Source organism: Anas platyrhynchos, chromosome 2 (assembly GCF_047663525.1).
Source record: "Anas platyrhynchos isolate ZD024472 breed Pekin duck chromosome 2, IASCAAS_PekinDuck_T2T, whole genome shotgun sequence".
Taxonomy (NCBI): domain Eukaryota; kingdom Metazoa; phylum Chordata; class Aves; order Anseriformes; family Anatidae; genus Anas; species Anas platyrhynchos.
In genome coordinates this window covers 100,977,111-101,002,458 of record NC_092588.1, presented here as the reverse complement: position 1 = coordinate 101,002,458, position 25,348 = coordinate 100,977,111, and the positions used below count along the sequence as shown (strand labels likewise).

Here is a 25,348-nt window from a genome sequence, read left to right as displayed (position 1 = left end):
TTGAGGAAGTCTCACTACTTTTGCCCTCTTCCCACACCCTTCTTCAGTCATCTGGCCTTGACCATCTTCAGAAATGAGATACTGGGTTAGGGACGGACCTTCAAGCTTGACCCAGCCTATTGCTGTGGGGTAACAGCAAATGCAAGACAGAGGTAGAGAAAAATGCGAATATTTCTGTGGAATAAGTGTAGAAACTCCACATGTTGTGATAAATGGAATCAAGCCCAGAATTTGGGAATTCTGAAAGAGCTTAAGCCATCACTGGAAATAAGATATGCCAGTCACGCAAACAACCATGAAAACACCACGGAACAATAAAGGGAAGCCAGATAGGGTGGAGGCAGGTCCTTCACTAACAGCAATAATTCAACCACATAGTGGGAGTTTCATTTCAAAACCAATATATTTGAACATCTGTGAGACTTATGAGGCTGTAATGGGCTGGCAAGACAGGATTCCTCGTCTCTTCTGTGACTTATGTACTTGTAATGTCTGGCTGCAGAAAATCAGCAAGTACTGGCACAAAGGACATGGCAACAACAAACACATTTTAAAGGCAACATGTAGCAACCTGCGTGGAGCTTGGTGGGAAGAATCCGGGCTGCTGCCTGTCAGAGGAGAGGAGAGGAGAGGAGGTAGCAGGAAAGTCAATATGCACTGGGGGGCTGCTAGATGCAGCTGCAGAACAGTATTTTTGCTCATCTCTCTTCTGCCAGAAGGTTATCAGTACCCTTCTGATGCTCACAAAGCTCATCAGGCTAATACCTAGGCTAATGCATATATGAGTATTTCATATCTGTGCCTTCTTTTGCCATTAATTTCCTTTAGCTTAGAGAATTCTTGAAATCTAGTATTGACTACCCTCCTTACTTCCCCCATACTTTCAAACCAGCTCCACCTCTTCACATGTAGTTAGAGAGATAAACCATACTTTGCCTCCGCCTCTTTTTCTACCAGACAAAGCAAACAAAGCTACTTTTATTTTCTCTTACAAGACAGACATGGGTTCTAGTTCAAATCATCTTATTTCAGCATACAGAACTATGCCTGGTATACCCTACTGGATCTTACCTGTGCCTTTTAAAATAATATTAGGACTTCCCTATTTTTACTGCAGTTATCTTTCCTGATGTAGTTTAGACTTCCATTTTCTAATTCCTAGGCTCCTTCAAATGACATGAACATTTGTTTTCACAATGTAAAACCAAACCTTTTTCCTCCTCACTCATAGGAAAATTGATGAGCTCCTAGCCTAGAGCAGAAATTCCTGGCTTTAGCTCTTTATGTGCATGACCTCACAAATAGTCCAGTCCTCAGTGACATACAATTCTGCATATATGATAACTGGATCCCTCCTTCTTTTGTCAGTGCTTCCCATCTTGAAGTCAAGAGCAAATTTCATTACCATATGGCTAAGTCTGAGCCAGCATCATTTATGAAAACATTCTAGTAGGTAAACCTTGTTTGCAGACTTCTACTTGTGTTCTCTCACCAGCTGTCAGTACTGGTCACTCCATATCTGTGGCCTCTTAAGTACTTATGTTATTTGTATATAATCTGCAAGAGATTTTCAGTGAAGTAGATGCAAACTAAATCCACTGATTATCAAATGCATATATCTAGTTATCCTGGCACGACAAAATTTGGTACACCCTAGCTTCAATTGAATCCTTTCCCCCACAATTTATAATTGTTCTTATCTTTAAAATATAATCTAAATTGCTGCATACTAGGGAGGTAAGCTTAGAAGGTAAGTAAATTCCCCAAATCAGATTTCCTTCCTTTTAGCAGCATTAGATTTGTGCTTTCAATTTACTGGAAATATTAAATACAATTTCAGAGTAATGTGTCATTTACTCTTGTTGGCTACCTGGCACTTGCTGTTTTAAAAACTTATGAAATTACTTTGCATGTGACCTGCAATTTCATGTGCCAGTTCTTTCAGCATTCATAAGTGGATATTATCCAGTCTACTCGCTTTATTGTAGTAAATATTTTGAATTTTGCTTCACCTCATTTTGGTTTCTCCAGATCCTCATTCCTATTTGTCATCTTGCCCATCATCACCTTGGAAATCCAATCACTGATATATTCTTTCTTCTTATAGCATTCCATCTCCCCCTCCCCCTCAAGTCTTTTTTTTTCCCCCTTGTTCTCTTTTTATTTCTATGACTGAAGAACTTGCTACTTGCTTTAGTTTTATTTTCAAGGTACAACTCAGTCTGATTCCTGGCAATTTTCACTTTGTGTCTATATTTACTGACCTCCAAGACATAGTTTTCTTTGCTGGTTGATCCTTTTTTCCATTCCTTGTAAGCTCCACACGTACTCTTAATATCCCCTTTGAGAGGGTTCTTCATGCAGTTAGGGCTAGGGCCATCTTTGATAAGTCTTTTTCCCCCTCCTTGTTGGGATCCAAGTAACAGATAGTTTTATACCTTTGACTTGAGAAATTCCAAACTTTCCCCACATTCAAATCCCTGTATTCCTCATGCCAGTTGACTTCACTAATCAGTTCTCTCAAAATTTATTGTATGAATATTTTGGGGTATATAATGCTACATGGTCCTTTATGCATTTAAAACACTAGTACCACTAACTCCAGTTGCAGCTGCGAATACTCAGCTTTTCTGCAAAACAGACCCTAGAGTCTCTTGTCAGGACCCCAGAAATGAGGAACACACAATTAGTGGCCACCTGTGGAAAAGTGTGATGCCTGGCAAGGCACAGAGACCGAATGGTAAAGGGAAAGGGAGAAAATCTAACTATGTGAGCCAGTATTCAACCATCATAGCTGTATGACTTGGTCTTTTTCATCCCATACCCTCCTTGTTCTATCATTATACATCTCACAATTTTTGTAACAAATGAAGCAAGAATATTAGAGACAATACCTTGCCCCAGTACTCATTCCTGATTCACTCCCAAAGAAGGTTGGTGAGTAAATGCCCTGTGGGGAAAAAAAGAAAAAAAACACAAATTCTGCAATTAAAGATGGTATCAGAGAACAAATTTATGGGATAGGGTAGGGAAATGTAATCATGATGGCAAAGTTCAGAGTGCCTTGGAAATTTTAAAACTTTCAGGTGCTTAAATGTAACTTTAATATGACTCAATATATTTTTTTTTTTCCTGTGTAATTTGGCTTTTATTTTAGATGTTTTTAGAAAGCAAAGTGAAAAAGCAGAAGTTCCATCATGTAACTACTTGTAAGTACTACACTGTCGAGCATATAAATTTTCCACACAGATCTAAGAAATTTAGTTTAATGGAATGGCTTATAGCAATAGGTTGTTGACCTCCCTCCTGGCAGCACTAAAGTAGAATGACACACTCTCTGCTAGCATTTAAGCAGATATTTGCTGACAGCAGAGGAACTGGTATCGCATGTACTGTTCCATGTTCCTTGGCTATTTGTCTATCCCATGACAGCGTTACCCCTCCTTTCTTACCTTCCTTGACACAGCTTTGCCTTAGTTCTCTCTTCCCTGCTGCTGCCTCAGGATCGCAATTTCATTTTTATCATGAAACCTTTCTGCTGGCTGCTCCCAGTATGTCTCTCTCCTTGCCTAACAAACCTGAGTCCTCAGTCTTTTTAAGCATAAAATCATTCTTTTTCTCTCAGTCTTATTGTCTAGAGAGCCTGAATTCCCATTTTATCTTGTAAATCCTCACCTGCTCATTCTTGCCACTCTGTTTTAACTTCCCTTGCCCATCTGACCCATAATGATGCCATTCCTCTCTTTCCTGTGTTCCAACCCATAGGGTACATGCAGGCTTCATACCTACCTTCTCCACAGCTGTTTGCCCTCAAGTCTTCACCGAGCCACTTCCACTTTTTCCTTGCTTCCTGATCTCAACTTCTCTTTAGTACACCTCTACCTCTCCCTCATCTTTCCCCTGTCCAGCTATCTTCTGATCCAGTTGTAATTTCCTGGCTAGTGCTAGGTTCTTCCATTTCAGTATCCATTATCAGTTCCCTTCTTTGCCTCAGTGGTTCCTGATCTCTCCCCATCATTCCACCACCTGGTGAATTGCCACCTTTTTCCAGATAGTTTTAATCTGAAGAACATCTTCTGGCAGTGATTGTGACAAATCAGTTTATGAGTTTGGGATCAAAATATTTATTTCAATCAATTCTAAATGTTTTGCTTATATGCTCAGTGTATGTCTCAATCTGCAGATAGTCCTGGCTATCGGGGGAGGTCCCAGCTGACTGGCGACTAGCAAATGTGACGCCCATCTACAAGAAGGGCCGGAGGGCAGACCCGGGGAACTACAGGCCGGTCAGTTTGACCTCAGTACCAGGGAAGCTCATGGAGCAGATCCTCTTGGGAGTCATCATGCGGCACTTGAAGGGCAAGCAGGCGATCAGGCCCAGCCAGCATGGGTTTATGGAAGGCAGGTCCTGCTTGACGAACCTGATCTCCTTCTACGACAAAGTGACGCGCTGGGTGGATGAGGGAAAGGCTGTGGATGTGGTCTACCTTGACTTCAGCAAGGCTTTTGACACCGTCTCCCACAGCATTCTCCTCAAGAAACTGGCTGCTCTTGGCTTGGACTGGCGCACGCTTCGTTGGGTTAGAAACTGGCTGGATAGCCGGGCCCAAAGAGTTGTGGTGAATGGAGCCAAGTCCAGTTGGAGGCCAGTCACTAGTGGCGTCCCCCAGGGCTCGGTGCTGGGGCCGGTCCTCTTTAACATCTTCATCAATGATCTGGATGACGGCATTGAGTGCACCCTCAGTAAGTTTGCAGATGACACCAAGCTAGGTGCGTGTGTCGATCTGCTCGAGGGTAGGAAGGCTCTGCAGGAGGATCTGGATAGGCTGCACCGATGGGCTGAGGTCAACTGTATGAAGTTCAACAAGGCCAAGTGCCGGGTCCTGCACCTGGGGCGCAATAACCCCAAGCAGAACTACAGGCTGGGAGAGGAATGGTTGGAGAGCTGCCAGGCAGAGAAGGACCTGGGAGTGATGGTGGACAGTCGGATGAATATGAGCCAGCAGTGTGCTCAGGTGGCCAAGAAGGCCAACGGCATCCTGGCTTGTATCAGAAACAGTGTGACCAGCAGGGCTAGGGAGGTGATCGTCCCCCTGTACTCGGCTCTGGTGAGGCCGCACCTCGAGTACTGTGTTCAGTTTTGGGCCCCTCGCTACAAGAAGGACATCGAGGTGCTTGAGCGGGTCCAAAGAAGGGCGACGAAGCTGGTGAGGGGCCTGGAGAGCAAGTCCTATGAGGAGCGGCTGAAGGAGCTGGGCTTGTTCAGCCTGGAGAAGAGGAGGCTCAGGGGTGACCTTATCGCTCTGTATAAGTACATTAAAGGAGGCTGTAGAGAGGTGGGGGTTGGCCTGTTCTCCCATGTGCCTGGTGACAGGACGAGGGGGAATGGGCTAAAGTTATGCCAGGGGAGTTTTAGGTTAGATGTTAGGAAGAATTTCTTTACTGAAAGGGTTGTTAGACACTGGAACGGGCTGCCCAGGGAGGTGGTGGAGTCACCATCCCTGGAAGTCTTCAAAAGACGTTTAGATGTAGAGCTTAGGGATATGGTTTAGTGGGGACTGTTAGTGTTAGGTTAGAGGTTGGACTCGATGATCTTGAGGTCTCTTCCAACCTAGAAATTCTGTGATTCTGTGATTCTGTGATAAGATTCTGATGTTCACTGTTAGATATATGTGATTCAAGTCTTCTACTTCCCTCTTAGGTACGTCTTCCCACTTTTCCTCCCCTCTTTCCCTAAGATGGAAACAGTTCAACCATTTTGCAACACATAAAAAAAATAAATTGTTTGACTTCTCTTACGTGACTCACTACAGTGAAACAAACTTGAACAGAACATCAAGAACGGAAACTTGGAATTCTTCTGAATGTATAGATAAACTAAGATATTGTGAGAAAAAGGGAGGAAAATATTTTGCATGGACAATTTACAAACCCACAGCAATCATAGAAGCTACTCCATGGATACAGATGAACTGAAACAGGGCTGGTTTCTTTGATAACTCTATGTTTCAAATCAAGCAAGTAACCTCATACCAGTTTCTAACACTTTTTTCAGATATGTTTTATTTTTGTATGGGATGTCATAGGGTGATGTCATAGGGTGAGAGGTGACAGATTGCAGCATTACTCAGTCTCATTCATACTTGCCAGCCAGAATTAGCTTCAACAGTGCCACAACCAATATTGGATTTAGTGCCTCTCCAAGACTTAGTTTCCCTTCACATACAGTCTGCCCGTTTTGGCATCACAGGTAGTATGACTTGATAGAAGGAACCGCAGCTTTTGAGGTAGTTCACACTGAGGAGAAAAACAAACAAACAAACAAAACCCCCAAACACCCTAATATTCATATAAAAGTGCTGTGTGCTGCCAGGTTTCAAACAAACCTACTGGTTGCAAGCACTCCATACTGCAAAATGACACTATCCCAGCAGAATGCTGCTTCTGCAGGATCCTGCCATGTCCTAATGAAGACAGTCTGCCAGAGAACAAGATTAGCCATGTCTGAGACCTCGACGGGTCAATTCAATCAAATAAATTCAAAGGCATGTTGGGTGGGTAATTCTGGAGCAGACTATTACTATCACTAATGCAAGCCACACGGCAATATTTCAGTGCCAAGGCTTTCATCTAGTGATAAAACAATGTCTCAGGCATATAACACCAGGACAGACAAAAAACAAAAGCAAAAGTATGTGCGTCATGCCTACACACCCCCACGCACTGCGTGTTGTAATGGTGAGAGTTGTTTCAGAGTGTTAAAATTGAGGGTGAGGGGAGTTTTCATTTTTTATCAGCTTAGTTAGAAGTTAAAATTGTCATTCTGTTTTGAATATATAACTAACCAAGCAGTAACTTAAAACCTCAAGCTCCAAGTACCCTTGGATGGAGACCAAGAAGCCTGAACACTATATCCATGCAGCTCTGATTAGCTAGTTCCATGCTTATACTGAGAACGAGGCATGTTTCAAAATCATTTGAAATGGCTCTTTCAGTGCTGTGCTCTAACATAGGTTAACCATCTGAGAAGTAAAGAGTGCCAGACCGCACTACAAATTTTGTTCAGAAGCAGTGGCTGAGTGGAGGCTTGGTTTGTCTGCTTGGCTTAGACTAAGGCCTGCGAAATGCATCAGGAGGAGCCATCTTCAACCTGGTTTTCAAACATGCCTCCTCCCGTTAGAGGTGGGGTTAATCAAAATAGGGCCAAAGTTTGTTTGCAAGGTTTGTGAACCTTAACAAACCATTTCCTCAACAGACCATCCTGGTCTGAATTTTGAGTTCATAACGAAAACTGAAACCTGGCCGGAGTCTGGTGGTTTGGGATTTGACAGGGAGTATTTCACATGGCCCTAGTTATTGGCTAAAGAAATACAGCGTGACTGTGTCTACAAAAAAAGAACTAAATCCCTGAAAACTGGGTTGGTAAAATAACAACAATTTTATTAGAAAAAAGTGTAATGGGCAATGTCAGACTAAGTACTTTTGTGGTGTTTTTGTGAAAAGCTTGTGCTTAGGATGGATTTGGCACCATTTCAACTGCACTATCCTTTAATTGTGCAGCCCACAGCTTTCACCATAACTACCTGAAGACCTGACTTCTGGCAGTTTGGGGAAATCTTCCAAAAGACTGGCAGTTTGGAGAGATCTTCCAAAAGACTTTTCTTTCTGTGGAAGAAAAGTCAGTACTTTGGGGAAAAAAAAAATAAATAATAATAATAAAAAAACACAACATAAATCTCTGAAAGGTCTGCTAACGCTTCAGGAAGGAAGCGAGCTTTTGACACAACAGCCTGTACATTTCTCTTCTAGCCAGCTCTAGGCTATGTTTGTAAATGATGCTCATGAACTGAAACACAGCTTTTGTCCACAAACAACAACAGGAAAAAATATGCATTAATCTTCATGTCTGACATGAAATACAACTCACAAATAAATGAAATACCAATTTGTCAGTGTGCATAATACACCTTGTAGCTTGCATAACATTGGAGATCATCTCGTGAAAGAAAGTTATGGTTATTGTGGGCTTGGCACTTTTCTAGCTGTTGCTTTATACAGTTCTTCAGAGACAATGAGGCCAATGGACATCATTAGCTCTGATCATTTTGGATTCAGGCTGCTAGCTCTCTAGCTCTGATAAAAGGAGAAAAAAAAATGTATTTCAGACTCTAACCTCTGTTTTGTATTGCTCTTACTCCAGTTTCAGAAGGTACATTGAAACAGATTCTCCCTCTCCTCTGCCAATCATTTAGGAGGTGTACCAAAATCATCCTCATCAAAAGACTGAGTTAAAAAACCACACAACTATATGGCTATGGCCAGCAAAAAGACACAGACTATGAGCCAAATTAACTGATATGAATCAGCATTGGTCTATGGGCTTCACTGAGGTTAGGGACAAAGCACCAGGTGATGATTTGCCCCCGTATTCCGTGCGCTGATGAACACAGATATAATCTGATGTGTAACTTCCCCAAATGAGGATGGGATTTAAGTGCGTAAATCTTTATATGTTATGATGAAATATATCCCCTGAAAAAAATAAGACTTCTATTTTGTGTTTGTGTCATAAAACTTAAAAGAAGTGCAAATTTTAGCTGGGAGGGAACTTTTATGACCTAGTTATAAATCTCCGCAAGGAGCGGTTTGCAATTGAAACACTGACAAACTCTCAAGCAGAACAGTGCAAGTGGGTGCGCCAGTAACATCCCCTCCAAATTTGACTCCAGCACAGTCTGTGTGTCTCATGCCAGCATTTAGAGTCCACAATGAACTAACCAGTACAAAGAGAGGAAAATAGTCATTTCTGAATTACTGTCCCTCTTCAGAAAACAACCGCAAAGACAGGGTAATTTTGTTACTAGAATGTTGTGGTTCATATGTTCTAACGAGAGACTGACAAAGAGAAAGCAGCATATTCCTTCTTGTATATGTAAACAGGAGAAGGGGAGGACTAAGAAATCAGTTACAACAGTACTGGTGTGACAAAAAGAAAGCATTCTGTGTTGTGCTTAGAGACAATTAAATCGATTTTAGGTTCTTCTTTGTCTATTTCATAAGACTATTTCATCATTTTTTCCCCCTCTAGGTCTGCTTCATTGCTACTTAAATCATATTTCTGTTTTTTAATTCCCCCCCCACCCCCCGTTTTTTTATTATAGACATGAAGCTTAATGATTCTCACAAAACCAAACTTAAAAAAAAATATCTCAATGTTAACATCTTTATCACATCCAAGTGTCTTGATCAATGAATCAGTCTCTTTCATAGTTTGTCTCCCGTGCCCTTTCCTGGACAAACTGCTATTAAGACAGAATGTCATTTGTTTTATAATCCCACCAATGGAATTAATGACCATGCTTATTAGTTAGGATTATTGGAATTTCCCATCTTTCTGTTTCATAGTAGCACTCCACCTCTGCTTGCCAATCATAATTATAACTACTGACTCTATCATATTCTGCTTTTTTAAATGAAATAAAATGTTTGGCTTGGCCCGGTGCCAAAAATAGGGTCATTCCCAAACTTGTAATAACATATCCTTAGCTGATGTTTCTTAGTAACATGTGTAAATAGGAAAAAACAGTTGCACTGTGGGGGTTTGGCTTGGCCACGTGTGACTACAGTTAAAGAACATGGGAAGAAAATCAGTGGTCTTTCCACGACAGCCGTCCAGTTCAACAATGAGCATACTGCACAGATACAGAAGTGCAGACATACGTGAAGTTAAGCACTTTTTTGCTCAGCAGCAAACTAGTGCAGTGTGTCTCTTCTGTGCTAGGAACCAGCTGCGCAGCCTCTGGCAGGAGCTGAGATGATGAGCTGAGCCTCCAAGATGAGTCTAGCAAAAACACAGTGAACTCTACCAGAATATTCTTTATGGTACCTTCTGTTTACCTCTGACAACATAATGTTTCTCTTGCAATTAAAGACACTTCTTGGCATTAATGACATTGCAAATGGCTTCTTGGTAGCCTCTCGATAAAAGCAGAATCTAAGTTTCACTATGAAATATGGGCTAAAGTGTGGTCCAGGGTTTGGGTCTTGGATAAGCCAAGACATTTGAGATCAAGGGTTTTGCTCTGACTGCTACAAAAGCGGGCTACTCTTCAGCTTGGCTTAGACTTTGATGCTCCTAGCAACTAAAGTTCAGGAATTTGGGAACTGAGGGTATTCAGGCTCACAGAACAAGTTTGCCCTGTGCTTTGTTGCAGAGTATGATTTTATGAAAACAGAGACTTGGTATGGAAATACAAAGCAGAGAAGCAAATGCATTGAGCATTTCTGAAGGTACCTTAAATTTATTTTTCCTTCTTTGAGTCCCCAGTGACTTCCATTATTCAGATTTCCATTGCTTGTTTCAGATTAAGTGGATTTAATGTAGGCATTCTGCAATGGAAACAGTTGTAACTGAGCACTGCTGGACAAAAAAAAAGAGAAATTACCATCCACACAGAACATTTAATCCAGCAGATAACCCCTAACACTCTGCAGTATGACAGGTCTGGAAGACAGACTTCCCAGCTCTACCCTGGATGGACAAAACCATTCCTGCTGCTGAATCTGCTCACTGGGATCAGCTGCATCTCCCCAGCCTCACAGATCGACCCACCTTCTGGCCTGAGACCTGTCATGGGGGAAAGCTGGAGGCCACATGCTACCTACCGCCTTGCCTCTGGGGGCCAGGCGCCACACAGAGGTATGAGCACATCATTGTGAAATCACTGTGATCAGTCTGAGCTGGAGCTTGGCAATGCTGAAACAAACTAGAAGATAATAGGTTGGCAAAGGAAAAAAACAAAAACAAACAAACAAGAAAAAAACACCAAAAATATATATAAAAAACAAACAAACAAACAAACAAACAAACAAAACACACCTGTAGGCTATCTGGTTTCCTTCCCCTGTCCTGCTAAAGTAGAGTTCTCCTTTTGCCATAGCAAGGAAAATGCTTCTTGCCTTGCCCATGTGCAGAGAGACAATACGCCCCTGATGTGCCCATGAGATTTAAGCAGAGAGACACAGTATACTTTTCTTCATTACAAATTCCTCTTTGACCCTTAACAACTCAAGTGGCTTAATTTAAAGATAATCCGGTGCAACTGAACTTTTTTTTTTTTTTTTTTTTTTTTTTTTTTCCCAAGGACAGATGAGTAGATCACATCCTGGGAGGGATCCTTCATGTGTGGTTTGGTGGTTATGGCAGGAAACTGGCAGACAGTGTTCCTGGGAATTGACATTTGCTGAGATGCTGGTGTGCAGCAACACAGATTTAAGGCAGGTGGAACATGAAGCAACAGCAATCAAAAGCCATGTGCTTGGATTATCATTCCTACTGTGCACAAGGAACAACCTGTACAACCGCTAGGTACAACCTCTCAGCCAGTCCCAGACAGAACAGTGAACATTTTGTTTTTCACATAAGCCCAGCAGAACTTGAACATAACTTGTATAGAAGCAGGTGTGCCTTCTATTTTTCACATACTATAAAGTTTCCCATATGGGAAACTGGAAAGTAAGTCCAGATCTTGGCCCAGGCTGTGGTTGTTGTTTTTTTTTAATCACTCTGCTGGCACAAAGCAATTGCAAAAATGGTTTAGCAGGATATCCAAATATCTCCCTGTTGTAGATCTACCAATGGGAGTTAGTTGGAGATCCGTTTCAGTCAAGGCAAAGCAAGGGTAAGCCTGAGGCCAATCTCATTTTCATGTGCGGCTGATCTGTGTAGAAGAGGTCTGCAATCACTACTGCCAAAGAATCTCAAGATCTCTAAAATTTTTAACATTCTCTCTCCACTCTTTTTTTTTTTTTCCTTACTCTTTCCTATGTCATATCCAAACTTTCTTTTGTTATATTATGGATTCCATATTAGTTATAGTAAAATTGAGATGTCACACAAAACTATGCACTGCACTATCACAACACAAGAAACAGTGGGAATAATTCCCCAAAGCTCACTGGGTTAAAAGCAATAACAACAGCTGGAGTTATCTGAATTTCCCATATTCAGTAGATTCTCTGAAGATGATACATGCTAGTTGGTTTGAACACTATAAATATAGGTACCATGATAACAGAATGGGAATCATTGTAATATTAAATTGACAGCAAAAGATTCAAAGTGAATTGCTACGGATGCCCAGAATAAACTGCAGGTACCCAGTAGCTTGTCAGAATCCATTTTAGCTGATTGCATATCCCCCAAATAAATATGATGTCCTTTCTGAGGCACAGCACTCCTGGCTTTTAGGAGCTGGCAGATATTTTCTTCTTACAAGGCTGGAGCTAGCCACCTGGTCAAAGTCCACCACTATTGGAAGAAACCAGAGCAGGAAAGTGGGAGTGATTTACTGTGACGGTTTATACACGTTTCCTTGCATAGAAGGCTCCTCATACGTACATCATCACATTCCTTCATGTGATGGCCATGCTGCGAGTGCATACACAGCACTTTCAACCAAGAAAAGGATAAAGACCATGTGACAAAGGTTACGAAACGTATCAGTGATGGGGTAATCTTAGGAACTACGACATACATTTGGCACCTTTTGCTTTCATTTGCCACTGTGGGCACTGTAATATGGCCGATTCGTGTTACTGCCTGGAAACTTGGAATTCAAACATGGTTTTAAGGGAACCATGTAACTCTATTATAAGGAGATATTTGCTGTTTAGATAGCTGCTTGGCACTTGACACGGACATCTCTGAAGAGACAGGAATAAAATAAAGCCTCATATGTAGAATATAGGATGAATCAACAGTGATTTCTCTGAGTGCTGTGAAAAGCTGATTTAACCTTGACCAGAGATGCTGGAAAAGAGCCTGTGTGAAATTAAAGAAGCAGAGGGCAGGGCCAAATCCTCAGCTGGTAACACTGTCAGAATTGCACTGAGGTAAATGGTGTTAACTCCCCACTATCAAATGGGACAGTCCATGTTACGTCATCCAAAAAAACGCTTTTAAGTATGAAAAGCCAGCAAGCAAGCTCAACAAGAACAAATGGTTTACAGAGCAGGAAAAGCTCTTATTCATTAAATAAGGGTCAAGCATATGGGCCAGTAAACTTCCCTTCATTTGATCAATTATGTTTTAAAAATCAAAATGAAAACCATTCTTAAGAATATGTCAAACAGTTAAAGCCACAAGAATGTCCCACGGTTGGGTAACAGTAAGGCAGTAAATCAGATCTTTTTGTAGGCCGAGCAAATGCAGGGCAAACAATAACTAAACAGACAATGGCAGCAAAGCTGTGTCCTTTGAACCAGACCCTGTAACAGATATACACTGTGCTTTGCAAAAGCAGTGCAATAGCATGTTGCTCATAGCATACAGAAAGCTAAAACCAAACTTCTTTGGCTTTTTTCCACATTCAGTCCCAAAAAGCCACAAGGAAGTTGAGTTAAGAGGACATCACAACTGCTTTCAAACAGGTCATGGTGCTACGTGAGGTCAACAGTATTGCTGCTGACTTCAGCTGAATCAGGTTTTGGTGTGCTGTTTTTAATTTATCACATTACTGAAGCCATACACTGATATAAATCCACACCAGAGCAAAACTGGAATAACGCTGTAGTTAATCAGGACTAATGAAACAATGGCCCTCTAGGTCAGAAATGCAGCTGTATCTCTGATGTTAGGATTAATACTCACTCAGCTTTGAAATTAGTTAAAGAGTCTCTTGCTATAGATGTCATAGATCACATACAGAGACTAACTAGCACAGCCCTCAGATCAGTGTGATCAGAAAAAAAACGCCACACAAAGAGGTACAATAATTCTGATGATCCACCCACCAAAAGAAATGGCTAAACAGCTAATGTAAAACTTCAGCTTGATGATTGAATGAAGCCTAACAACAAAAATAGCTGCAGATACATAAACCTCTTTCTGCAGTCAAGGTGGTAAAAGAGCAATACATATATATATATATTTGTGAAGAGGAGGAATGACATGTATGTGCCATCTCACTAAAGTCAAGCAAAGCATTCATAAGCTCTGAGCAACCTGCTGAGGATACATTTAAAAACTCCCTGGTTAAATCCCTGCAGGAACAATTACCTACATTCTCAGAAATTGTAAGATATTGAAAATAAAGTCTGCTGAATTAAGCCCGTATTAATCTTGTCCTGAGACACTCTAAAAATCAGTACCAAAGATCCCTGAGGAAAGAAGGAAGTGATGGAATTTTAATGGCTGATGATTTAATTTACAAAAGAGGTTTGATCACTTGCAAGACACAGACAATTTTCCATATAATAGAGACATTACAGAGAATTTAAATCTGATTGAATAGACACCATCTACCCAAGGAACAGACACCAAGCAGAAAGTGTTGATTTATAGTGGGAATTCCTTTCACTAGCTCAGGTGTCCCCTTGCTTCAGCACACTCCATATGGTAATATGGTGGGCATTTTCTCCTGCAGTCACTCTGCCTGGTCCTCTGTTCCCTGTCCTGTGCTCACATCCTAGCATATAAATGAGGTCACTTGTGCAATTCATGTTTGAAATGCTCATAAGTCACTGACTAGCACTCTGCCTCACAACACGTAGTGTGCTCTGCTATGTCCGGGAGAAGCACTGAAGCACATACACCATTTGGAGAATGACAGCAGTTCTCACTGACCTATTCCTGTAAGCATTTGTGTAGCAGTGAGACATATATAAACAAACAAAACAGAACAAAAAATATATAAACATTTCAGCCACTAAGAATTCTGTTCATTTATTTTAAAATGTTTTTGTTTGATGAAGTTACTGTCTTGTTCAAGCACCTCTAAAAGGAACAGGTACTTAGGCAGTGCAGGAAGGGCAGTGACTTATTTATACCAAGACCTCTCAACACCACTGCAGTCACTGTTTGCTCCTCACTAGAACACAAATATTATGCCTATACTGACAGAGAATTTTGGCTGGTTGTTTCAAGCTTTATCAATGTAGAATCATAGAATCACCTAGGTTGGAAAAGACCTTCAAGATTACCAAGTCCAACCACCAACCTGACCTACCAAATCCCACCAGTAAACCACATCCGTTAGTGCCATGTCCATGTGTCTCTTAAATATCTGCAGGGATTAGGACTCCACCACTTCCAATGCTTGTTCACTGTCTGTCTCCATGAAGAAATTTTTCCAAATTTCCTATCTAATCTTTTCCTGACACAATTTGAGACTGTTTCCTTGTGTCCTACCACTTGTTACCTGGGAAAAGAGAAAAACACTCGCCTCACTGCAGTCTCCTGTGAGGTAGCTGTAGAGTGTGATGAGGTTTCCCCTCAGCCCAGTCTTCTCCAGACTAAACAACCCCAGTTCCTTCAACTGCTCCTCATAACCTTTGTTTTCTTTTCCCTTCACCTGCTTCATTGCTCTTTTCTGCACATGCTCAAGCAATTAAATGCCCTTCTTGGAGTAAGGGTCCCAAAACTGAATACAATGTTCAAGGTGCAGTCTCACCATTGCCATGTACAAGGGGACAATCACTTCCCTAGTCCTGCTGGTCACACCATTTCTGATGAATTATCATGTAGCTTAAAGTATTATGTAGCATAATACTTTATCACATATAGACATATATACATATGTTTAATACAACATATAGACATACATATTGTGAATATATAGTAACAATACATAGCATGTACTTTATGTAGCACAATGCTTTCCTTATATAAATTAATTGCATTCTAATTGAAAATGTATTTTAGAAGATTTTTTGTTTGTTTTTAGCTGCAACTAGAACACAGAAATGGAAGATAGTCTGACTTCAGGATGGGTCATATGCTTAGCAAGGCAATAAACAGTTCTATGCTAACTAAAAATAGAGCACACTCCCTTTCATTCTGCAGTCAGAAAGCTTTCAGAGATACATGTACTTGTCTCCCCCTTAGTTTTGCATTAACTGAAATACAGTGTTTTATTAGGAGAGGGTAAGCAAAGAGCATTTAAATCACCACAGTCCTGGGATTTTAGGAAGACACCAGTGAACAGAACCTTGCAGTCTCAGAAAGAGAAATATGATGATTTCAGCAGTTTAAGAAAAACATAGTAACATATAGGTATTGAAAAAATCAGCAAATGACAGCAAACGACAAGAAGAGTTTTTTTTTTTTGTTTTTTTTTTTTTGTTTGTTTTTTTTTTGGCTTAGGATATATGCTTAGATAAAAGACACAATAGTTCCAAAGAACACAAATGAAAAAATCCTGATTCAAGTTCATGAAATGACAGACTATGGGAAAAGCAGGAGAGAATTTGACCTAAAAACCTATTTCTTAGAATATGATTCCTACTCTAAAATTCAAAGAGAAGCCAAAACTAATAAACAATTGGTACAGTGTCGATGTTTATTCATATCAAATCATGATGTGCAAGGCGAAGAATATCAGCAGTTCAAGTTACTGGCTGAACACCCAGTGAGGTATATCAGTTGCTCAAAACATTCACAGGGCACTGAGATGGGTGAGAAAGCCCTCAGTTATTTCCCTCCCTTAAATGCAGGACAAAAGGCGTGTGACTGGATCTCCAGAGTGCACCACTGAAGAGAAGTGGCTTCTTCAGTGTTGATAGCACTGAATGCATGAATGCAGGCATTGCTGTTCAGGTCACAGTTATGCAAACCAACATGAATAGCACATTCACAGTTCTGTTAAACAGCAAAGGAAAAAAAAATAAATCTGTGAGGAATGACAGACAGACAACCATCCTCCAGCCTGACAGCGTCAACCACAACGCCAAGTCAGACCATCCACCCGAGAACAGACCAAAGGTGCCTCAAGCCTGGAAGAAATGATGCGGTGGGGTTTTGCTCACAATCACAAAGGGCAGACACAGCTGCCCCAGCCACCTGTGTGGGATACCAGTGGCACCCCAGCCAGGCACCGGTGTGAAGTGAGGCAGAGAAACTGGTCTGGAGGTGAGGATGAGAAATCAGGTACCGCAGACAGATTTGCACTCTCATGCCCACACCTGCCTCATGCACCCAGTTGAGTCTCTAGGGAGAAGAAGAGAAGTGGCAACTATCAACAGGCTGGGTTTAATAGGAATGGAGGAAACACCATGTAAAACATATAAATATGATCTTTTCACATCTTTACTAAACTCTCAAACAGAAATGTTGAGATCTGAAAAGTGCCTTTAATTTATTTAAGTTTTGATTGAACTACTTGAATATGAGTGTGGAAGTGGCAAAATGCCAGGTGGAATGGGCTTGTCCTTCATGATGTGGTTCTTTTTTGGGGGGATTTACCCAGTCAAATCTGTTTGCTCCTCCAAAGTATCCCTTTTATGAAAAACTAGTCTCAGGTATTGCAACAAGCAATAGCTATGACAGTGAAATAGAAATAAAGTATGCAGTGTCAAATATTACACTAATGACTTGAAGTTGTTGCCATCTGCTTTCTATATCCTGATCAGAGTAAAATGAGTTTAGTGATTGCAGTGCTGTTCCGGCAGCACAGAAATCTCCAAACAAAACAAAGCCAACACCAAACAAAACCAACCAAACAAAAACTACCATCACAAACTGTATCACTCTTTCTGCACTTGGTAGGGAGGTCAAGTATTTAATAGACACTGAAATGATCTAAGGTCACATCCAAACAATCCTCTTCCAAAGCAGGTTGGAGGAACAGCAGAGGGATGATGAGGGAAAATGTACATTAAACACAATTTGGTCTTCGAGTACACAGTTAAGGTTGGTTTTGCTTTGTGTTAGCCAAAGACAACAAAACCCATAGCTGTGTGATAAACCTCTTTTGAGCTAGCTGGACAGAAATGTCCTTTAAATTAATCTAGGGGGAAAAAAACTCCTTCACTTAGCAACAGTCTCTTAGTCCCTCGGCCTTTCTGAAAGCCTATCCCTCCAAAAGAGGTGCCTCTTGTCCTCTCTGTTCCTTCTGGGCTGTCAGCTGGGAATTGTAGCTCTCGGCTAATTTCCAGTATTTGGGTACTGTTTTGTTATACAGCGGGACCAGCTATTCCCACAGGTCCTTCAGAGGGCCACATGCACCGTTATACTTCACTATCCCATGCTGTCAGTGTAAGACTGTCCATGTTCACTACAACGGCAATAAAATTACTTCTGAAAGAAGAATGCATACCCTTCCCACCCCCCACCCCCCGCCCCCATGCTTGGGACCCTAAGCAGAACCTTGTGTCCTGATGGCCAGTCTGTGAGCTGCTGGGCATAGCTTCATGTGAAATTTCAGGGCACACAGCTCCCTGAGCGATCAGATCTGATACCACTTCATTTTGCATCTGCAGAAGTTTAACACATCTCAGATCTTTCCGACAGCACTGGAGTTTTTGCTGATGCTGAGAACATTTTGCTGCTAGTTCATATCCTTTCCTGAGGAAGCACAGAAAGAGAAGCCAAGGCTTTAATTCTTCTAAGCTATTCTTTTTGTTTTTCTTTTGATACCCATTTTTACCCATAGGCATCTTGGTTGCTAGCTGTACTTGCCAGTCCCACAAGCACTTTGTAGCCATTCTCAAAGGAAGCTTCTTCCTCGTCATGTCTAAGTCTTTGCTTGCAAGGAGCTCATTGAATAAAATATGCTCAACTCTAACATCTCCTTACCTTTTCTAATAAGACATACTTCTCCAACCTTCTGCAAGTTTCTAGGGTATGCAGGGTACTACCCACAGCACTGCAACACACGTTGTGCAGTCTGGTTATTGTGGGAGGAGGGCTGTCTGGGTGACCCTCCTTTGGATAATGAAATACCACAACCAAAGCTTAAATACTGTGCTGACAGGAACTTTGTGAATACAAAAGAAAGACTCACAGGTTGGTAAAACCAGCAAGGATCACAAAGAGCACATACTCACACCCTAGGGTGGTATTTGTGCTTGGAAGAACATCTCTTTGCTTCTGTTCCTGCCTTGAGTGAAAAGGGGCAGAAACAAGACTAGAGCAACGATCCACAACTGAAATGTAAAAGTGCTCTACAAGGCAAAGGAGTGGTAGGATAAGCGCTACAATAGACAAGCAAGCTCAGTCAGCACATTGTTGCAGGCAGATGACGTGCCAGCAGAAGAGAACAGCAGTCCCAAGACAATTGTGGCTGGCCCACAACCTCAGTCTATGTCAACTCTGTGGCCTGTAAGCCAAAGGTTTGCTTTTTTTCCCACTCCCTTGCATACCACATGGCATCTCCAGCCTTACACAACTACTGACTTCTCCCTGGATCTTTGGGAGAACAAAACAAAGTCGGGAGCCAGACTCCAGATAGTAGCAGACAGTATGTGAGACGTTTGATCTGAGAACTGAATGGCAAGCATGAAGGCTGCTCTGACTCTGAGGAACTTTCCTGCCTCATTTGACCCAGCTTCCCCAAACACATGACAGCAGTGTGCATCCAAGAACAGAGCAATTTCCTTTTCTGGCCATCCAGGTATTTCTTGCACAGCTGTATAGAAGTCATTCTTTTTTCCTGATGCTCTCAGTCTTTATTGGTCCCTGCAGTAAATGACTGTGGTTCATGCACTTCCTATCTTGCTGGGATTCATCCCATAAGAGGCTGAAGAATCCCTTGTGGAATGTTTTAAAGGAAAAAAACAAAATTCTCCACTGGATTACAGCTCATTGAACCTAGTAGAAGGTACTTAAATGAATGAAAATCATACTTAGACCCAGACTGTTGCAAGATCTTTACTCTAGTTTCTGAGTATAACCTTATGAGTTATGCATCCTCTGATAACAGTTACAGTGTCAAAGCAGGGAGATACACAAATTAATTCCTCTCAGCCAAGAAATCCATCATAATGCTGCTCCTGAAGGATCTCCATATATGCCAATATTTAATCAGCATTGAATTCCTCGGATTAACCAGTCCTGGGCCTCCCTGAAGCACCACAGCCCATCAGAACCAGGTCTTTGGCAAGAACTAGCGACTCAAAACACTGCTTCCTTCCCAGGCACGGAGATTTAGCGAGACTGAGGGGGCAAACCCAGGCTAATGCCTATCTCCGCAAAATACCGGCGAGGTCAGAGATGGAAAAAGGTGCGAGAAAAGTCAACCTCCCCCCTCCCCAGCCCCCCCCGGACGGCAAACAACGGGGGACGAAACGACTTTGGGGGAGCTGCTGGGGACAGTTGGGCCACCAGGGCCGGCGAGGTGCAGATGCTCAGCCCCCTCCCGCAGGCTGCGGGGGTCCCCGCTCCAGGAGAGGGCGCTCCAGCACCGGCTAAAGGCGGGCAGTGCCCGCAATCAGCGCCGCCTGCTAATTAATTAGCGCTGCGCACAGGATCGGGCCCCCCCTCCGGGGAGTCCCAGCGCGCTCCGAGAGGGCAGAGGCAGCCGCCGGGCAGAGAGAGGGGGGAGGCTGCAGTCCGCCAGCAGCTTCCTTCCCTTTTCTCTTTCCTTTTGAACCGTGCAGGCCTGATTCTTTGCCGAAGGGATACGTCCGGCTTCCCCCCGGCTGGAATTTAAGAGTAGTAAGATTTCACGCCCTCTTTTATTCCTGGAGGCTGTGAGTTTCCAGGCTGAATCTCCGGCCATACTGCTGCCGGGATGGATGTGCACGGCCCCTGTGCAGCAAGGAGGCAGCCGGGGGGCTCCTGGGGTGCAGCTCCAAACCCTATCCTTCCACAGCACCCTGGGTGCCAGCTGCATCCCCCACATGCCTGCATCAGGCACTAAGGTGCAAAAGACCCACACGCTCTCCCCAAAACAGTCACCTCCCCCTATCCCCAAAGCTGGTATGTACCAGGAGGGTGGGGAGGGACATCCTTGGGCTCTGGTGGTCAGCAGGTCCTCTGCTTCCAGTGACCTCAGAGCCCCTGAGCGGTACGATCTAGCCCTGGAACTGGGCCTGATGTCAGAGCTGGCCCTGCTCCACACAGGAGGGCCCTCCAGATGTCCCTTCCAAACCAGATAGCTCCACAATCCACAGCACTGTGTAAGTATAGAGAAAGCATCCTTGTTCCCATTTTATGCCGCAGAACAGTAAGGTACAGACAGGTAGGTTAGTTTGGACCAAGTCTTGTAAAGACTCAAAGTTTCAGGTGAAGCCAGCCATTGCAGGACCTGTTCGCTGACAGCCTCAGCAGATCACCACCTTCCTCTTTACACTGCCCTGTTAATCCTTTGCCTTCTTTTAATAGCTCTGTTATCAGGGCGGGTGGGTTATATCAGTTTACATATGGGTTAAACTCCTGGATTCACATACATATGAACATCAACAAACAACGTGGCACTGGTTGATAGGCCAGCTAGAAATGTGTCTCAGTTGAAATACAAAGAAGTTTCTTTCAACGCTTGCAGGCAAAGGATTGTCACTGTTTCTCATTGCAGCTGCTCACTGGTGTGGATCTGCTGCCTCACTGACTCTTTTAAGTCACTCCGTAAAGACAGAACTGCTTTATGCAAGTCCCTGAAGCTTAATCAGCCTGGTTTTATTACAGCCTGCTAAGAGAAATTGCCCTTAGCTAATGACTTGATTGTATAGATGTATTTTTTTTCAAGAATATTCTCCTTGCTAAATCTTTTTAAAGTCATTATCAGTGCTATGAGGGGCCAAATTTAACTCAAAACCAGGTTAAAATATAGTAAGACAGGTTGCTTCTTTTTGTTCCCGCAACTGATTATGTGGTGAGAGGAGACACCAGTTTGACCTAGTGGATGTTGCTACGAACTTGCTCTTTGGACTTCCCGGGAGTCCTTGAATGGGTCACTCACTCTGTGCCACGCTTCAGCCTTCCATCTGCAAAAGCTTCCCTGCCAGGGGCACTGTGAGGATTGCAAGATGCTTGAGGACCGCATCAACGAAGGCCGAATAGGTGCCAAGAACAGATACGTATCTACATATCCAGACAGCTACAGACTTATTGTGACTCAATCAAGTTTAAACATTTTAAGATAAAAGCTGCTATTTCAAGCTTCTTAGGCTCAAGGAAATCCATAATAAAAACAAACCATCAACACAGAAATAACTGGGATTATTCACACTCAAAAGAAGTGAGAAAAATCACTTGTCAAGGTCATTTTTGAGACCTTGACAGACTGAGAAGAAAACCAAAAAATCCAATGTATGAAATCCATGACAGAAAAAAGAAGCAAGATTAAAGATTCTTTCTCCATTACTTATTCAAATGGGGAAAAAAAATCCAATGTTTTATCTCCAGCTGAATACTCTGCAGGCTGAAATACTGAAAATGAAAATGCATTTATACATAGTAGGTCCAAATTTACCGTTTGTAAGATGCCTTGATGAATAGGTCTGAATCACAGATTTGGTCCAGAATGTTTACTCTTCAGGGAAAATTAAGTTAATTTTGAGAGCACTGTCTCCCATTTGCCATATGTTTTCAGAGTGCCAGGAGACAACTCTGTCATGATTTGCCCTTTCTTTTCCAGTTCTGAGACACTGGACTAGATGAAACTGATAAATTACAAGCTTGATACTAGTTTCTAACCCACTGGCTAGAGATTTTCCTTGTAAGTGCTGGCACACAGGAAATTATTTTCTTTAAATATTCTGGAGTGACACTAGTAGAGAGTTTTTATTGAAAGGAAATTCTGATCTGGCAAAAGCACTAGATTGGTCTTGTTTCCTTCCTCCGCTCTTGTTTCAAACTCTTAAATATGCAGTCACATGCACCAACATACTCACCACCATTCACCCATAGCCATGCAACCTCTTACTGCAGAGATGGGCCTGAGCCACAAAATTCTGGTCTGAATTCAAAGTCCAAACACATCTCCCTAATTCTGGGGTTAGAGTTTTGCTCAGCCCCAAGCTTAATACAACTACAGTCACAGAAACCGAAGACAAATTAGCTTCCCTAAGCTAAAGCCCAAGCATATATGGGCTTAATTGGATCCTTATCCCCGTAACTAATAACTAAAGGAGCATGAAACACTTTTACACACTATGTGGAAAATGAGCTCTTCAATTCTACCTTAGCCTTATTAACCAGGTTATATTTTGCATGTCCCTGCCCAACATGGATGAGCGGTACACTTGGAATAATTAATTAGTGTTGTTATTATGCACAAGTTACTTGTTGCAAAGAAGTTGCCTGTGATCTTTCCTGGAGGAGATCTGGTGTCCTCTCACTTCTGCATTTCAGTGAGCCCCTTTGGTCTGAAGCTTCCCCCTACCAGGTTGCTTCACTCCTCTGCGTCAGAGTGCACTCACATGGTATGTAAAGCACGTAGGAACGTAAGTGTGGCGTATTTAAGCAGCAGCAAAAACGTCATGTTTATTTTGCAAGATATGCAGTGTTTCATATGCAAGTCATTAACAAGACATAGATATCAGTGAAGATACAGATATAGATTCACATGTGTATGGTTTTGGAAAATGTTAACACTTTCCTATTCATGGGGTGCTGCAATTTAAATCTAATACCGGAAAAAAGTTAATACATTTTTTAGATATTGCTTGAAGAATGAAAACCTTTGGTGAGCTCTTGGTTTGGTAGCCAGAGCAAAACACTGCTATTCAACACAAGATAATAAAAATACAGTAGTAAGAACCTTCTAACCAACTATAACAATATTTTCATTCCTTTTCATACTATTTCTTTTTAACCTTCTATTTCACTCTTTATTTATGCATTTGATTTCAAATAACATAATTTTCCTTCTTTCTTTCAAAGGAGATCAAAGAGGTTTGTTGTTCAACAGAAGAAATGTTACAGAGATTGCCAGTTACCTTTTGCTGTTGGTACCCATCAACCATAATAAGACACAGAACTGGAAAGGACCATCTGGAACCATCTGTGAGCTGTTCCTCACACTGTGGGCTACTATGAATTAGATGTTTAATCGCAAACAGTGCGTAGAACATCTACTCCACTTGCCACAGGTCATCAAACAGTTCCTATGTAACACAATTAAGAAAGATGATGATTAATAATAAGCATCCAGAACTGTAATGTGCCATAGAAAGAACACAGCATCAAGCATTATCAGCTTCTGAGAACAGGGGAATATCATTGTTTTAAGGTAGAGTGATTTTAAGAAATAAAGCATGAATTTTGCTGCAAGAAGGCAAGAACAAACAAAAAAACAGCCTCAGCCACTCTGACTGAGTCTGACTCTTCCTTACCTCAAACCTTGCAAGCCATTTATCATGGACTATGTGAACCTCCCACTCACTGGAAAGGAGTTCAGGAAGGAAATGTGCATTCATCTCCTTTTCATTTTTCCTCTATAACTATTAGTACTATATAGTACTGTTACTCTAAGCTGAGCTACATTATTTGAAGTTCTGACCCTTAATAATATGTACTGGTGACTTGCATGCACTTGGTTATCTCACTCTCTTACAATGAATACAGACCTCCAACTGTAAAACAGGGATGCCACTGTTAATCTACATCTATATCATGGGAGGGATACAGTTTACAGATTACTTTGAATCATAGTTCATTATGAATAAGTTTTGACAGATGGTCAGGGACAGGCAAAAGCCACTGTCTTACACTTTGGACAGAAATTGCACTGCTCCTGTGCAAGTCCTTTGGAGACAATGCAGTGTTGTGACAGTGGCTGAGGACAGAATTTGGCCACTTGACTTGGCCTCCAGATACCCAGAAATGTCAGGAGATCTATTTTCTAAGGCAGTCATGAAAGAACCCCAAATTTAGCCAGCAGATAACTGATGTAAAACAGCAGGAATAACACTTGGGATAGTCTGCAGTATAATACTGTTTTATTTACAACATGCAAAGTCAGAACATATGTAGACAATCTGAGTTAAGAAACTGAATCTTTTATGCTCAGAAATAGGTTCATTTTTACAGGAAATGTGTCTTGATCCTCAGTGTTATTACAGTTTACTGAATACCTATTAAGTGAGAAACAGACAATCTTTTCCCTTCCCCTCTGACTTTACAAATAGTAAGTGCTACGTAGTTTCATCTTTTGATGCTTTCCAGAGAGATGTCTTTCTGTATGCAGCAAGTCTATGAAGATCTACAAAATCAGGTCCCAGTGGTCATTTGTCCTGCGGTGATTTGCAGTCACCCAGGGGAATAGTACTGTCAGTGGAGAAGGTGAAGGGAGCATAATGAAAGGCACCTTCAGTTTAGCAAGTCTAGCCTACATCCCTTTCTCACCAGTTGTAGGTGACTTTCACCACACAGCCACTGTTTTTCAGTCATCAGATAGGTCTGAAAAAATAGATGTCCATGTGGGAGAAGTACAACTCCAGGCTAACTCACATGATCTGAGTATGTGCTACAAAGATTTAGGGCTGTCATTGCAGTGCACTGGTCTGCTGCCAATGGTCTTGTAAAGAAAACAAAAAGCATTGGAGGCTATGTTAAAACTAGAGATGAAAAAGTGCATCAAAAATGCTGCTGTTTTGTGGGCTAGGCTGGAAGACCACCTTTCTTCCT

The 25,348-nt window shown here is 42.0% G+C and overlaps 1 long non-coding RNA gene across 6 annotated transcripts in view; it reads right to left on the bottom strand.

Annotated features, from left to right (window-relative positions):
- Window positions 1-25,348, bottom strand: part of LOC106015519 (uncharacterized) — a 302,586-nt gene that overhangs the window by 61,935 nt on the left and 215,303 nt on the right. For 5 of the 6 annotated variants that reach the window (XR_011806842.1, XR_011806844.1, XR_011806839.1 and 2 more), the window contains exons 5-6: window positions 23,659-23,826; window positions 2,895-2,950 (exon numbers count right to left, since the gene is read on the bottom strand). This is a non-coding gene — a long non-coding RNA (uncharacterized lncRNA). The remainder of the gene's footprint in view (window positions 1-2,894; window positions 2,951-23,658; window positions 23,827-25,348) is intronic. The other variant, XR_011806843.1, reaches the window with a different exon arrangement.